Source organism: Adiantum capillus-veneris, chromosome 19 (genome assembly GCF_014529385.1).
Source record: "Adiantum capillus-veneris isolate H3 chromosome 19, ASM1452938v2, whole genome shotgun sequence".
Classification (NCBI taxonomy): Eukaryota; Viridiplantae; Streptophyta; class Polypodiopsida; order Polypodiales; family Pteridaceae; genus Adiantum; species Adiantum capillus-veneris.
The window spans coordinates 19487829-19504291 of NC_140949.1; the positions used below are offsets into that span (position 1 = coordinate 19487829).

Consider the following 16463-nt stretch of genomic DNA (forward strand, 5'->3'; position numbering starts at 1 on the left):
AAAGGTTAATTTTAGAACCTTCCATATCTTCATCTTCGAGCGCAAGTGGTTTGAAAATGTGTCTAGACGACATGAGAATGGCCTGTGCATGGTGGACTCTAGTGTGCATCACACACGGAGGTATGACAATATAGTTTTACCACGCAATTGTGAGCAGGTGAGTGACATGTACCTTTTTTATTCTTTTTTGCTTGTAGTGTTAGTTATACCAATGTTACTCACTTTGAGCTTCTATTTTATAGGTCATCTATATCCCAGCAACCCACCAACCAAAACTTTGGTTCGTAATTCCCGTAACACCTCGGGGGAGAACCATTTTTTCCACTACTGAAGTGGAGACTATCTTCAACCCTCTTCCACCTGCGACTTTGGATGAGGTGGAAACAGAGGAGAGGGAGGTCGATGAATCAAGTCCGGCGGCGGCAAGTCTTAGCGAGGATGATTGTCATGATGATGAAGATGACGAGATGGAGGATGACAAACTCGAAGATGATGAAGGCAATACATACACAAATGAAAATTCCATTTCTCTCTTTATTAATTTAAGAGCCATGGGCTTAGAATTGGATGACGCTTCATGTAGAGATCTTTTGGAAGATGATTCATAAACATTTTGCAGTTATGAAGTTTTTTGGTCATGTAATCCATTCATCTCTCTCTCCCCCCTCTTCCTCTCTTTAGATTTGAGAATATGCTCAATTATGTTAATCAATTGACAATGATTATTTTAGTTGTAACCAAGTGTAATCTTATATCCCCCACCTCCTCCCCCCCCGCCGCTCTCTCTCTCTCTCTCTCTCTCTCTCTCTCTCTCTCTCTCTCTCTCTCTATCTTCTTTTTTCAATTTGAAAATTATATACAATTTTCTTTAATTTTTATTGAGAGGAGGGAAACACCAAAATTTGAAGGGGGGGAGGGGTTAAGCCAGAATTTGAAAGTTTAGGCGCTAAATTTGGTTGTCGGATATAACAATGATAATATGTGCGGTAATAACAATGGTAATAAACGCGGTAATAACATAGAAAACACTCACGATAATATATTAAACACAAAAAAAAACCCCGTCCTCCTCTCTCTTATTTCTCTACTTGAATTTGTACCTTCTCTCTACAAAACCTGGTAAAACAGCGCGGTAAACACTTAGAGATTTTTGTAGTGCTAGTTAGCATATGGAGTATGCTAGTTAGCATGTCGTGGGTTCTAAATAGCATACAGAGCTAGTTGGTTAACACAATATGTATGCTAATTAACATACCTGGTATGCTAGTTAACAAACCTAGTATGCTAGTTACATACCTAGTATGCTCAATTGCATGATAAGTAAATTGTCTAATAAAAAGTGATTATAGTAGTTAGCATATGGAGTTTTCTAGCTAGCATGCCTTGTGTTCTACCTAGCATATAAAGTTATCTAGTCAGCACAAGATATATGCTAATTAACATCATTTATGCCAGTTAGCACCTAGTATGCTCAATAGCATGATGGGTGTCCTAATCAGTACTCCAATTAGCATAGTGAGTATGCTAGTTAGCATATAGACTGTGCTAGTTAGCATATGGACTCTGCTAGTTAGCATATAGACTGTGCTAGTTACCATATGGAGTATGCTATCTAGCATGCATTGGGTCCTAAATAGCATATATAGCTAGTTGGTTAACACAATATGTATGCTAATTAGCATATATGGTATGCTAGTTACATACCTAGTATGCTCAATTCCATGATAAGTATGTTGTCTAACAGAAAGTGATTATGCTAGTTAGCACATGGAGTTTTCTAGGTACCATATGGAGTATGCTAGTTACCAGGGCTTGAGTTCTAATTAGTATACAGAGTTAGTTGGTCAACAAAAAAAGTATGCAAGTTAACACCACTTATGCTAGTTAACACTAGGTTGGTAACCTAACAGGACATAAAAGTGTCCTTTCAGGGTTTTGAAAAAAACCTCCAAAACCATAGTAGATCCACTCATTTTGTGAAACCCTGTCATGAGGTTATAGTTCAAGGCCTACTACAGATGGAAAAAATAAGAAACTTGTAAAATTTATCATCTTTTGGTCACACCAAGCCTCCAAAGTTGATGGACTAGTACATTTTCATCAAAACAGTCATTTCTTACGTTTTGTTGCATAAAAATAAGATTAGGGATTTTTGTAGGACTTGAGATAAATTACCTAGTTAACTTCAATGGGTTGGTGATCAGAACATATAATTGCTTCTCACTCAGTATTTTTTGTTTTGCCAAAAGAAATAGGTACAAAAAAGTTGAATTTTTACCATTGTGCAAAACTATCATCAAAGTTTCTATAGGCGCGCTCAATACAAATAATATATGCATGTTTTCTTAGTTCTCTATTGTCCTTTAGGTTCATAAGGAGCCATGGAGCATGTCAAAAGAATAATACATCTCTTACCAAGGGGATTCTTGGGGACAAAGATGAAGTGCTAAATACAGCAAACATGAAAAAACTGGGTTCAACATTATGAATTGTAGAATCCCATAGAAACTATTCAATATCTAGCCAAATTTTATCCTTATGACTAGATATGGTTACTACCTATAAAATGCATGTAGTTTTCACAAGAAACTAAAAATATTGAAAAAGCTATACTTGATATACTAGAATGTTTCGTTTTCTTCTATAATTGAAAAATCAACCATGGTTGTCTACTATGCAAAATAGGGTATTAGGTGTCCCAAAACTCAAGGAATATTAGCTTTATGCTACAATATGCGACAAAGAAAATCAAAAATACATTTTGATATCATGAAAGCCACCAAAAAAATCATAGAAGAGCTAAAATTGGCTAAAAAACAGGATTTGACAATTTTTGTAATTTGGTCATAACTTACAACTTTAACATTTATTTCTCCCTAGAAGCATCAGGACATGTTGAGGACTACTAAAGATAGTTCTCTAGCATTATAGACCTCACAAACATGAATTCTAGAGTGGTATAGTTGCAAAAAGTTGAAAAAAGCCAAAAACAGGACCCATTTTTTCACACAGTTTAGGTTGTGAAATGTTGTGCAAGGACAAGGTTAAAGATGGAATTGATATTCCAAAAAAATGTCGAGTTCTTTTCAGCTCATGAGACAACTTTCTAGATAGATAGCATCTCAAAATCCATTTTGAAACTCTTGACATAATTCAAGGAAAATGGTCACTTAACAGGACATAAAAGTGTCCCATTACCAACCTAGTGTTAACATCTAGTATGCTCACTAGCATGATGCGTATGCTATTTAAGACAAGGGCTATGCTAGTTAGAACTGGCAACTGGGCTGGGTATGCTAGTTAGCATATGGAGTATGCTAGTTAGCATGCCTTGTGTTCTACCTAGCATAGAGAGTTAGCTATCCAACACAAGATGTATGCTAATTAACATAATTTTTGCTAGTTAATACGTAGTAGGCTCAACAACATGATGGGTGTCCTAATGAGTATTCTGGTTAGCATGTCTTGTGCTCTACCTAGCATACAGAGTTACCTGGTAAACACAAAATATATGCTAACGAACACTCTTTATGCTACTTAACGTACGTTGTTGCATGCACATTAGGATGTTGATTGTGCTATTAAACACTATGATTTGTTTTCATGAAATTTTTGGATGTCCTAGTTAGCAATTTGAATATTGATCATCATTCGGATGTTACAAGTTGAGTTCTTTCGTAGATTCAAGAAAAAAAATCTAGATTGCAAGATTGGCATGAGAATGTTTGATATGTTGAAGCCATTCTTTTGTAGGCAGCTGAAGGATAGATACACATGCTGTTGCAAATACCATGTGCAAATGTCTTTTTTGAAGCACACACTCAACCACTTTTCATAAGGGAAGCTCAAATGGTACATGTTTGGTCTAAAAACAATTTCTACCTGCAATTTCAAGACTCTATCATTAGAGTGGATATGGTGACCAGTAAAATACATCCCTTAGGAAATAGAGTCATAATTGATACTCTATCAGACACCACAATTCACTCAGTCCCGCTATAATATTGTTATACATGTAAGAAGGAGACAAAAATTGGGGAGGACTCTCTATATATGAATGTGTTACCAGGCATGAGGGAGTCGAACAACGTAGATTGGGTACACCTAGCTGCAACTATAGATACTTGGGAAAATAGAGACACGACTTGGGTGACACCAGAGGGAGGGGAGATACCAGAACTTGCACCCTTAAACATGATAAGTGAAATGCATATATCCTCTACTGACACGCAAGTTGCGGAGATACTTGACATTGAAACTAATGATTTCTCATAAGACTCTGACCAATGTGACTATGGTACGATAACTCAAGGACAAACTCACTCTGAACTGCATGGGGATTATGATAAGAAAATTAGCCCGTCTAAAAACAAAACCTTCAAGATCTAGTACAATGGCCTATGGAACTTTATCAGGTTGTGAGATAGATACAAGCAAGGAAAAATCTGGTGAATCACAAGATGTAGTCCAAACTTAAAACCTAGACAAGAGAAAGAAGAGATACAAGAGTCGACGATATCAAGGAAATGTGCATAGAGGGATCAACAAAAAGAAATCCTTTGCAAATGGATTTCTTATATAGGAGCATGTGATGCTTAACTCAAGATGGTGGATAACAAGGTGGAATACCTCCAAAGTGTGAAATATGCCGGCAAGGAACCATATAGAGTATGCGAGATTATCCCTCAAGGTACCATTCATGTGGAAACTCTCGATGGAGTTTAAAGTGCTGAATTCCTCAATGGTAGTAAATTCAATAGGTACTATGATCCCCTAAGCCAAGAAGAACTACATGCCATCCATCAAAATAAAGCTGCAAAGCAACAAGCGCAGCTTAAAAAGATACAAGCTAGGTTGAAGCTCAAGAACGACAACTACGTATAATACACCAATGAGAGGCTACGCTTGAAATTACACAAGCAATTTTTGAAGCAATCGATGAGGATGCATTAGACTCTCATCCGCCTCTACGATACCCGATTGAGCTTAATAGCCCTTACGGAAAAGTATTCTATAATGCCTTATTGGATATGGTAGCTCAACATAATTTATTGTCTTATGGAGTGTGGTGTGAACTAGGTTAACCATCCTTATCAAAGAGTACTATCCAAGTTAAGAGTATCAATAAGAAGATAACTATAGTGTTTGGAATCTTGGAAACTCCCATTGCTTTATGATAACAAGATTATGGTTCAAAGATTTTTGGTTAGCTTGTTGGTACTATGGAGGGAAATATAAACTTAGGACGTAAATGGATGTTGTCAACTAAGTATACTATTGATTGGGGAACAAAGAGTGTAACATTAGAGCTTCAAGTGGTTAAATAATCTATGACTGTTGCTCATCCCTCTAATGTTTCTACCCCCATAGTTGTGACAAGTAGTGCTCTCTCTCGGCTTAGCCTAATTTACAAAATCTTAAACATCAATGGGTCTCAAATGCTTCATTAGCAGCTCATATAAATCCTCAATCTCATTCAAAAATTAATCCTTGTAAGAAATCCACCCTTGCTCCAAGAACTGCAAAGTTACATCGCATTGGGTTCCTAAATTCTTATTAGAAGCCCAAGGCTACTATGTTGGGAATTATCAAGTTTGGGTACCTACACATAAGTTGCGTGACTTTGTTGCACACGCAAAACCATGTAAATTAGATTCTACAACCCCAATCCCAGTTGAGGACCTTGAAAAGGGAGAGATCCTAGAATACTCCGTACCCATCCTCGAGCTAGGTTGGATCCCAAAGCAAGATTGAACTATTCCATATAGCTCAGGAAGGGGGGAGTCACATGAAGCTTCTAGCTTCTCATGTAATTTATCCATCGATGTAGAAGCTTTCACACAACCTCCACATGCTAGTGTTAATATTCATGAAAACGCAAAAAGTCCATTTCAACACCTATAACATTACCGCATGATGCGACACCTCAAGTGCGTCCATTGGAGATGGTCGATGTAGCACTAGGGTTAGCAAAAACATATTGGCCAATATCACCACCTATTCCAAACTGGAACAATTGGTTTCAAAGGGTGACAATATCTTTTCAAAAGTTATGATCTACGCAAGGAAGGGGGGAGTCCTTATCTGTTTTTATCCTTCACTTGCTTTTCTCTTTAGCTTCCTTCCTTGAACTCTTAACTTTCAAATCTCAGCGACTGTATAGATATAGTCTTATACTCACACTAACCAAGAACAAAAAATAGTAAAAAGAGCACTAGCAATCTATCAAGGAGAGTGAACTCCATGGAATCCTATGAATAGCCCAAAACTAGGATTCACATCAGGCACATTGAATCAAAACATTTTGTTAGAGAACCTAACTCACATTTATTTGCATTCACATACACTTCATCACTCAATGAAAGGTATCATCTCTACTTTTCTGAAGTGTGTCACCTATGCTATCATGTACTTTCCTCTGACTCAGACCTCGTAGATTGCCTAGCATGCAAAGGGAATTTGGAAGAATTAGAATGGTTGATATACTTATTGACCACGAGTGATCCCTACTCTGTCCAGGACGTTTCCCCACTTACACAAGTGTATCCGTTTGGGCAAGGTGAATGTTTACATCTAGTGAGATTCCTCACGCACCTATGTGGAAGTGATGATGAAGAAGAGTTATCGGACTGTACACATGATACTCATGGTTTTACTCAAGAGGATTTTATCTATCTTGACAATGTGGATGGAGTCTTAGCCTAAGGACTGCCAATCAATCTCTACAATATATCTGTTACCTTGATCCCATTGTTTGGTGAGGCATAGGTAGGTTAAGGTTCTCCACTTTTTGTTGATTTTGTTTCCATTAGCATAAGTTGTTTTTTCATACTAAGATGCCTCTTGGAGGTATAGTATTGTCTTATTAATCCTTCCACAGCTAGAGTGGACATAGAGATGGTTTTGACTACTGACACGAGAGAGATCCATCTGCTCATCCAGTTTACTTCTTCCTACTCTTTTGGTTCTCCACCTTTACATTTTATGTTGCACGTTGTCATTGTAGTATACTAGGAATGCATTGAATTATGCCGGTGTTGTTACTTGCCAACTTAGATGCTTTCAGGTTTCTAGACGTATCGTACCTTGATATGATTCACCTCCCTGAGTTGTGTCTTATTAGTTTGTCTTTAAGTAGGTATCATGACCTTCGCTAGTAACTTTATTTTTTGTTGGCTAAAATTGGTAAATTGTTTATTAGTGGTAGTGTTCTTAGAGTGCTTTAGGCTATGATTCTCTAGTTTAACTCTAGCACTTTCTCATGAAATCAAAACAAAGGACTTTGAAAGTTAGCATGCCCAATCTTTATGCTTCAATTGGTACGCAAGACCACGAGTCTCCTAGCTACTTTTGACACATTCTTCACACCACCTGTTATATTTGCCAAGCTAGTTAAAACAAAAAAGAAAAAGCTAGAAGAAAGAGTATTGGACTCCTAGTTGTCTTTTGGGAGCTTCCGCAAGAGCTTTCCCCGGGCAAAAATGACACACAATGAAAAACAAGCACTTCACCAAGAAAAAAAAAACACATAAGACACACACATACCTCCTTGCACTCCCTTTTATTCAATCTTATGTGTGATGCTCAACAAGATAACTAGTTCTCAAACATTGACAAATATTCTTAGGGACCACTTCTTGTTATTAGACCATTTGCAATTTGAGTTGGTAGATCTAGTACTAGGTTTAGCCTTGGATCAAGCTACTTTGCTTGGAGACACTCTAATAGGCCATGACTTGGGTTTGTGACTCAGTACTAGTACTATTTATTGTTCTACATTGGCAATATAACACTCCATAATTTGTGCATCTCCACTTATGGTTATATATCCATTTTGACATTACGTATATTTTTAAAAATATTATTTAAGAAAAATGAAAATATGACATATAGAATGCTAATAAACATCTTTAGTTACGAAAGGGGAGGTATGACTGAAACTTCACTCCCAATTTCTAGATACTTTGTGACGCGAATAGACGGAGAGAGAGAGAGATCAGAGAATGAATTAGACGAGAGGGGCACTCAGTTAACGATGAAACGTTGATCACTCATTTATTGATATGAGCTGCGCATTATATGCAGTGCCTCTACAACAATATTGAAGGGGGGCAGGGGTTCTCTCACACCACAGAAGCTATGTCAATGTTGTTGTTCTTGTTGACATTACGCCCACCAAAATGCACCATAGCGATGGAAGAAAGGTCTTGGCCTTTCTTGAAGTAAGTAGCGCCATCCTCTTCGTAGTAGGAGAGGCCCTGCGAGGAGTTGGAGTAGGAGGCAGGGTAGTAGGCAACGCAGGGAGCAGTGAGGATGGAGGCAGGGCAAAGAGTAGGCGGATGCAAGGAACTGGAAGGCGGAGTACTCGTCGTGAGTGTTGACCTCCATGAGGAAGTATTTGTTGCCTTCTTGGCGCCAAGCCAGCACTCTGCCGTCGCTGTCGAAGTTGGTGAAGTAGACATCGTAGGCCTACGCCACGAAGAAGCGGATGTCGTCGCTAGGGTTGGTCAATACGTAGGTGGCGCCTTCCTCCGATGGCCGCACGTAGTATGTTGAGTTGCTCTCGTCCCACTCCGGCGCTAGATACCCGCCGCCGCTACCCCCTAGGCCTTGCAACATGTATCCCTCAGTCTCATAACAACCGGATTAACGCACAGCGACCAGTATGGGTACACCGGCAAAAACCCCAGGTCCTCCAAGGGACACAGACTGTTCTCTGCATTCGCTCTTGTACTACCGCCGTCGCATACCACTATCATAACCATCACCATTAATAGTACATGAATAGCAGAACTCTTCCTCAGCTTGCAGTAGTAGCAGCTTCTGCACACACAACACACAGTAACACCTGTCAATTATATCTCAAATAACATCGTATACTATCAGGTCGATTTCTACGACGCTATGCATGCAAATTATTGATAATATACACAAGAAGATGTAAAAATTTTCTCATGTAGGAAAACCGAGTCTTTTTCAGTGTTTTTCATACAATTCATAACATCATGAGCTTCTCCTCGAGAGACACCGCATACCTAGCTAGCCACGATTAGGACCAGTCCCCCCAATCGTACCTAGCTAGGTCTAGGGTGCCTCCCGGCTCACAGAAGCTCATGATATTGAGGTAAGTCACAATGTGGGAATTATTTTGAGAATTTTTCCAAAACTCCTTGTGATATGACGTCAAGATCGGTCATCTCTCTCTTTCTCTCTTTCTCTCTCTCTCTCTCTCTCTCTCTCTGCTATTTTGGTTACTTGATATATAGCTAAAACATGAAAAAACGTGAGAGAGAAGACCCTTTAATTCAGCATCGTATCCTAAAACACCATTAATATGATAAAGAGTTAAAATTAGAAAGAAGCCAATTTTCTCAAATGCTACAGGAAGAACTCCTGCCCACCTGCAAGGCGCTAGCGGAAGCCATGGTTGCTGGGTGTTTCATAGCGTGGGTGGGACATTGCTGCATATGGATAGCGCGGAGACGAGAGCCACAAAAAGGCAGTTGAGTGTCGAGACCAATGCAGTGAGACAGACGAGGATAACGTTCCTGCCTTCATTGATGGATATGATGACACCTTCCTGAAAAGAAGATGTCCGAAGCTCCGAGCAGCACTATTCCCCTTCCTGAAAAGGGGGTGATTTTAGAAATTACTCAAGGCTGCCCAAAGCACCTATTGGCCACATGTCGGATAAGCATGCAGTGAGACACACGAGGTTAACGTTCCTGCCTTCGTTGATGGATATGATGACACCCTCCTGGAAAGAAGATGTCCTAACAGCACTGTTCTCCTTCCTGAAAAGGGAGTGATTAGAAATTACTAAATGCTGCCCAAAGCACCTTTATGGCATATTGTTTGTGCAAAAGGAAAAAAAACAAGAGAAAGGGTCATTGGGCTTTCAAAAACAATAAGAAAGTGATAAAATTGTTAGGTTGAATTAAATTGGTATCAATGTTTGGGAAAGGATTGCCTCAGCTTAGTCTTGAGTCCATTGAAAATCAAGATGAGCTAACTGCAAACCATGGTAACCAGAAGAAAAACCGATGAAATATGTGAGAAAGTCGTCCAAAAATTTGCAAAATCTCAAAATTTTTGCTAGTATTTCTAATTTTCTTCTTTGCGAGGAAGAAACTAGATTAGCAGCCGCTTAATAAAAGAGACTTTCTCGAACGTTAACACTGACTGGAATCAAGCTACAAAATGCAAGAAATGTAAAGCCATATGAAGTTGTGAAATGAAAGGTGAAATAAAAAGAGCTAATTAATATATATGTATGTATAGAATTTATTAGAATTATGCAAAGTGAACCTTCACTTTAGCATTCTAAAACAATAGAATGCAGAAAAAACATGTGTGTGTATAAAATTTACTAAAATTTATTCAAGGTAAAGCTTCACTTTAGCATTCTAAAACAATAGAACTCAAAAAAAGTAAAGACATCTTAGGATGTGAAATGAAAGGTAAGTCTCCATCATGTCACGATGTGAAATGAAAGGAGTCTCGCTAACCCAACACAACACTAAGGGAGTCTTTTAGAAAGCCAACAAGATGAGGGGGCATGAAGGCCTTCTAAGTTACGCGGAGAAGAAGTAGAGTAAGTTTAAATACGTGTCTACAATCACATGAAATTTTTATTGTGTTTTAATATAAAATTATATTAGCTATCATACATATCCAATCACAAATGATTTGTATATTACGAAGGGCCCTACTTAAATAATGTGAAAGGTGCACATTTCATGTCAGCATTTTGCAACAAAATAAATTGAGAGGTATAATAAAAACAATAAAATAAAAAACATCTTTTAGTGCTTTTTCATTAACAAGACAATTTAATAAACATAAAAAAATAATAATAGAAATTAGTTAAATAAATATTTATAAGATCCTTAAATGAAAGGACCCTTTATCAATACTTTACATCATGACATTAAACTCCTATTAATACATTTTTTAAACCAAAAAGGTAAATGCAACTTTAGAAAACAACATTTGAAAGACCATGATTTCTTTATTCATAAGACTTTTAAGCCTCCTTGGAGACACTTGTCAAGCAATGAAAATTGAACGACCTTCACTCATAGAGCACTAAGGCCTTTAGTAGGCTAATAAGGTTAAAAGTGTCCATTGCACATTTTTTTGACAATAAAATAAAATAAAAAGACACATTGAAAAACTAAAACAAAAGAATATTTTAATACCTTCATAAAAAAGATAGATTTAATAAACATAGAGAATAATAAAACAATTTAATAAAATGAATCTTTTGTGAAGTCAATAAAAGGACTCTATATAAATAAAATAATAATAATTTATTGAACCAATGCTTTACATCACGATAAAACTTCTATGAATACAATCTTTACTCCTTTGTTGTCTAGAGCCTTTTTCAGCATGCTAAACAAATGAATACACCTCTGGGAAATAGCATTCACTATGGGAGAATGTTGCTATTATCGCACAACATTACCGCATAAGAGGAGAGAGAGAGAGCTTCAAGAAAGAGAGAGATTGTATGGTGCAGACCCGTCGGCGCGTTTCCCGAATTTTCCGTGAGCATTACCGCATTTATTACCGCAATAATAACCGCCCTGATTACCGCAATAGGCACTATGAGAGATCGTGGTGTTTACTGCGGGCCATTACCGCCCAGATTACCGCAATAGGCACTATGAGAGATCGTGGTGTTTACTGCGGGACATTACCGCAAAACAAGAGAGAGGAATTCAAAATGAGGAGAGAGAATCCTTTTGATGCTGAAGCGGCACTTTACCACAAATATTACCGCGTAAATTTCCACGATTATTGCCGCTCACATTACCGCTAAGACAGGCTGGACCCCCTTCCCCTTCCCTCTCCCGCGGGTTTCCATTTAAATCCAATACAACTCCTACACTCTCCAGAATGCTTGCTCACTTCACTTAATCACTCTAAAAATTCTATACATAAATCATTGAACTCACAACAAAACCATTACAAATACTATTCATAAGCACATTACGAAACATTTGCAAATTATTCATATACTACACCAAGTGAAAGAATGGAGAGTTTTATTAATTCTCATCTTGTATAAGATCTCTACAAGCACTAGGATCCATATTTAGACCCATAGTATTCAAATCAATAAACAAATTTAGAGATTCTTCCTCCTCTCCATCACCTCATGTGGAATCATCATCGCTTTCTCCCTCTTCCTCCTCCTCAAGATGACTATTTGCAAGGCTTGGCTGACCTTCTTCAACTTCTACTACATCTTTCTCTACATCTTGTGGTGATGGTATGATGGGATCAATTACTGGCTCAATGTCCTTCTCTGCAAAGATAGATCTACCCCGCGGCGTGACTGGAATGACATACCAAAGTCTTCTTTGATATATACATGGCACATAAAAGACTTGTACGTCACACACTAAGAATAAGTTGATATACATAACTTAAATTTTTAATTTAATTTAATTGCACATAGCCTAAATTACCTGCTCGGAGCTACTAGGATACACCAAGTTGTCAGTTTTTTCCCGATGGAATTGGGTGGAATCCACCATAATGAGCCCATTTTCATGTCTTTTGACCTCACCCGCAAACCATCGACACTCAAAGAGGAATTTGTGAAAAGATCTGAAATCCACTTTGATTATTCTCTCTATAGTACCACAATATCTGACCTCATCTGTTGTTGTGTCAAAGTTTCCCATCACGCCACAATCATTAGTGGTCCGATGCTCATCTATCTTGCGGGTGCGAAAATGTCGGCCTTCAGACCAAATGGAGTTGAAAATGAGACCCTACAATCACAATTCATAAGAGGTTACATCGCATTTCATTAAGTGATTTGCATACATGTATACATAACATATACACACTTACCTTGCGCAAGCATCGTCGTGCATACTCCCATTCTTTAGGGCTTATTTGTTCTCCTTGTGCTTTGGCATTGGTCATGGCATTATGGATCCACTCTACTTGAATCAAGTCAGGATATTTTGCAATCTCTTTAGGAAAAGGAGGTGCACGTCTACCTCCATGGGACCTCTTCCATGCATCTCTATCCCTTTCTCTAGCTGCGTTGTCGTGCTGTGACACATACATAGTGGGAACGCATGCTACAAGATCTATCTTGTATTTTTTTAGATACATAATTATATTTCCTATAATGTACATATGCATATGTAAGTATAAAAATAAGCTTTCTATCTCATCTTATTATTTATCTCAAGGGTAATGTATTCTTACTTTACCATCAAAAAAAATACTATGGGAAAAGTGTCAATAGCTCCACCTCTTTAACTTGGGGCAAAAAGCATTGATTCTTTCTTTCTACTATTTCATTATCATCTCACACCCTAGCTAGATCCTATATCTAGGGTAAACTCCAATATATATATATTCTATGTATTTTTTATACTTTTCTTATATTTCTTTTTAAATAGCTACTAGGAGAGAATCAAATCCTAGTGGGACACTAGGTGGCATGATTTCAAAGATACACTTATTTTAATGCATTATTGCAAGCATGATTACAAAACTTTGTCAAGGAGCAATGTCATGCTTTCATATGGCATGAGGTGTCCTTTGGAATTAAATGAAAGTCAAGGCTAAGGAGACCACATGAAGACTTTCGCTGCCATAAATGGACCCTATTTTGATGAATTTTTTACACAAGGTTCCAATCCAAATTGGAAAATGATTTTAAAATGAAAATCGTAGCTAATGAGCTGAAGTTTCTGCCCATAATTTTTTTTTAAATTTGGAGCCACGGTTGAGGAGATATGATCAAAATACTGGACCCCAGTCTGCCCACATCATGCAGGGACAGCTCATTTCCAACTTTTCCAATTCCTGTTCACACTGGCTCCTCTCTTCTTGTGTAAACCCTTGGGGGTTCCCTTCACCTATAAAAGGAGACCTCTTCTTCCTTGGAAAGAACTCAAGCATTCAAGCCATTGATGAGAGTAATTCTTGAGGGAGTGAGTAGTAATGCCTAATTGTACTTAGCCCCATTAACATAAGCCCAAGCCTACACTTTCTCCTAGAGGAAACCTAGCCATTCTTGCAACAAGCTAACCTTGGAAGATCAACTCTAATCAAAGAAGGTGTTGTACTTGGCGTATCAATCAAAGTGGAATTATCCACTCTTCTTCTCTCTCCCATCAATAATGGTGCCGAAGGGTTTCAAGTAAGATGTGTTCTACATTGATGTTTTCTTGATTTCTTGTTGTTTTCATTTTTATCTCTAATCCAACATATATATATGTATCTAATCTCATCTCCTTAACCAAACCTATCTCTCTCATTCTTAGTAATTCATCCTCTCTAGGTTCTCTTTGCTACAGGTACATCTCTCCCCGCAGTATCCTTATTGCTTACGGGCAAGAATAGGGCTTGGGAGCGAAACTTCTCATCTCTTCACTTCTCTCATATCTACATTTCTCACATACTATCCTAGATGAATAACCCACATGATGATAATTTCTATCGCTTTCACTCTGTACGATCTATTAGAATTAACGTATGGATTAGCCGTAAAATACACTTTCAACAACGTATAGTGTTTCTCTTTGGCCCAGAAAGGCTCAATGAAATACTTATATCACCGGATCCCATCATACTACCTCTCATAGACTATAACTTTTCTTTTGACGTAAGCGTAGTTATCTTGCTATGAACCAAGAGGATTTGTACACACAATTAATCCCAAACACTAGACAAAATATATATATTATGGTAAGCACAAAACTACAATTCCAAAGAACAATTCGTAGCCTATTTGGGCAGCCAAGATTGAATGCCATTAACTCATCCATTAACCCTTTCATATTACCCATGATACGATATGACCGTAGCGTTGATGTTTTCATCTTCGTATTGTTTTGACATTCTCTTTTGCGTTCTTTCTTTGTGTGTGTGTGTGAGTGCAAGAGAGAAAGGGTGAGTCTTCTTTGATTGCACTTCTTTCCAAACCCTAGTCTTCATGGCATCTATGGTTTAACTCCTTCATATAGTTTTTGTCGAGTTCTCTCACAAACTCTCACAGCCATAAGCCCAGTGCTTTCCTGGCAAGACCGCAAATTTCTCGACATATTTTTGGTGAACCCGACGCGAATCTGCTAGGGTGAGAGTTTGTGGGTAACCATGGGTGATCATGTTGAGCAACAGGGTATGCATTTTGACCCAGCAACAATGCAAATGTTTCAAGCATTTGCAATGTTCATGCAACAACAACATGCTACTGAAAGAAGGGAGATTTCAGCAATGAAGGCCATACAAGCGGTCGTCAACAGAATAGATCAGTTCAATGGCAAAGATGTAACCAATTACTTATGCGAGTATGTGAAGGAGATGGAGCTGCATCGCGTGTCAGAAGGTGAGATGATTCAAATCTTTGAGCTAGTTGTTGCTCCAGAAATTAAGGAGCATGTTAGGGCAATTAAAGATGGGCATAGGAGAAATTGGGAAGAACTCAAAGTAGCTTTAAAGGAGGAATATTTCATGGAGGACTCTGAGAGAGTGACCAAAAGGACATTCTTAGAATGGGTAGTCAAGACAAAGCGAGGACTATCAATAACAGAGCTACTTAGGGAATTTGAGCGGCGCTATGCACAACTCACTAGGACAAAAAGGGCCACACTAGATGCAGAGAAGACAGATCTTTTCTTACAAGCTGCAGGTAAAGAGTTTCAAGAAAATTTGGAGCTTCTTCTTGAAGATAAAGATGCTGAGCAAGGACTAAAGACCAACTGGAATGAGGTTGAAGGTGCTGTCTCACTGCTTGCCAAACGACAAAGAAGAAGGGACAAGATGGTAGTAAACACTACAAGTCCTTCCACCTCAACTTCTGACAAAATGGTAAAGCCTACTTTTATCGCTCCTAAGTTTGATGAGTCCATGCTAGATGAGCTTGTGAAGGGAATGCGTGACTTGAAGGTGAATTTTGCAAAGCTTGAAGAAAAAGGCCAACCATCAGGGCCACTTCCTAGGCAAAGAAAACAGCCCAAAGAAGGGTTTGTTAATAGATGTATTTGGTGTGATAGTACAAACCATGTAAGAAGGGATTGTGATGATTTTAGTGATGCTTTGTCAAAAGATGTTGTCTTTTTTAAGGATGGTAAAATCCACTTAAGAGAGACAGGTCTACCCTTGAGAACTAACTTTGGGAAGGGGGGAATGCAAACCTTAGTTGAAGATATGGCAACCAAGCATGCCGTCTCTTCAGTTGAGGCAGCTACTTATGGAGTAAAAATTGAACATGTTTGTGATGAAGAAGTGAGTGACCATCATGGTCAAATTTGGCCAAATGTCATGCAATTAGCTAAAAAGGGAAAGCTTACAAAAGAGATTCTACATGAAGCAGGTGATTGCATACGTCTAGAAACAAGATGGAATGATCCAGTGGACTCATTGTCAGTGCATGCCTACATTACAAAATGCCAACAAAATGAGGCAATTGTAGAAGAGAAGCG

The 16463-nt window shown here is 38.2% G+C and overlaps 1 pseudogene; it reads right to left on the reverse strand.

The window, feature by feature from the left end:
- Nucleotides 1–8121: 8121 nt before the first annotated feature.
- On the reverse strand, nt 8122–8781 carry LOC147433662 (uncharacterized; annotated as a pseudogene).
- Between the last annotated feature and the right edge of the window lie 7682 nt (nt 8782–16463).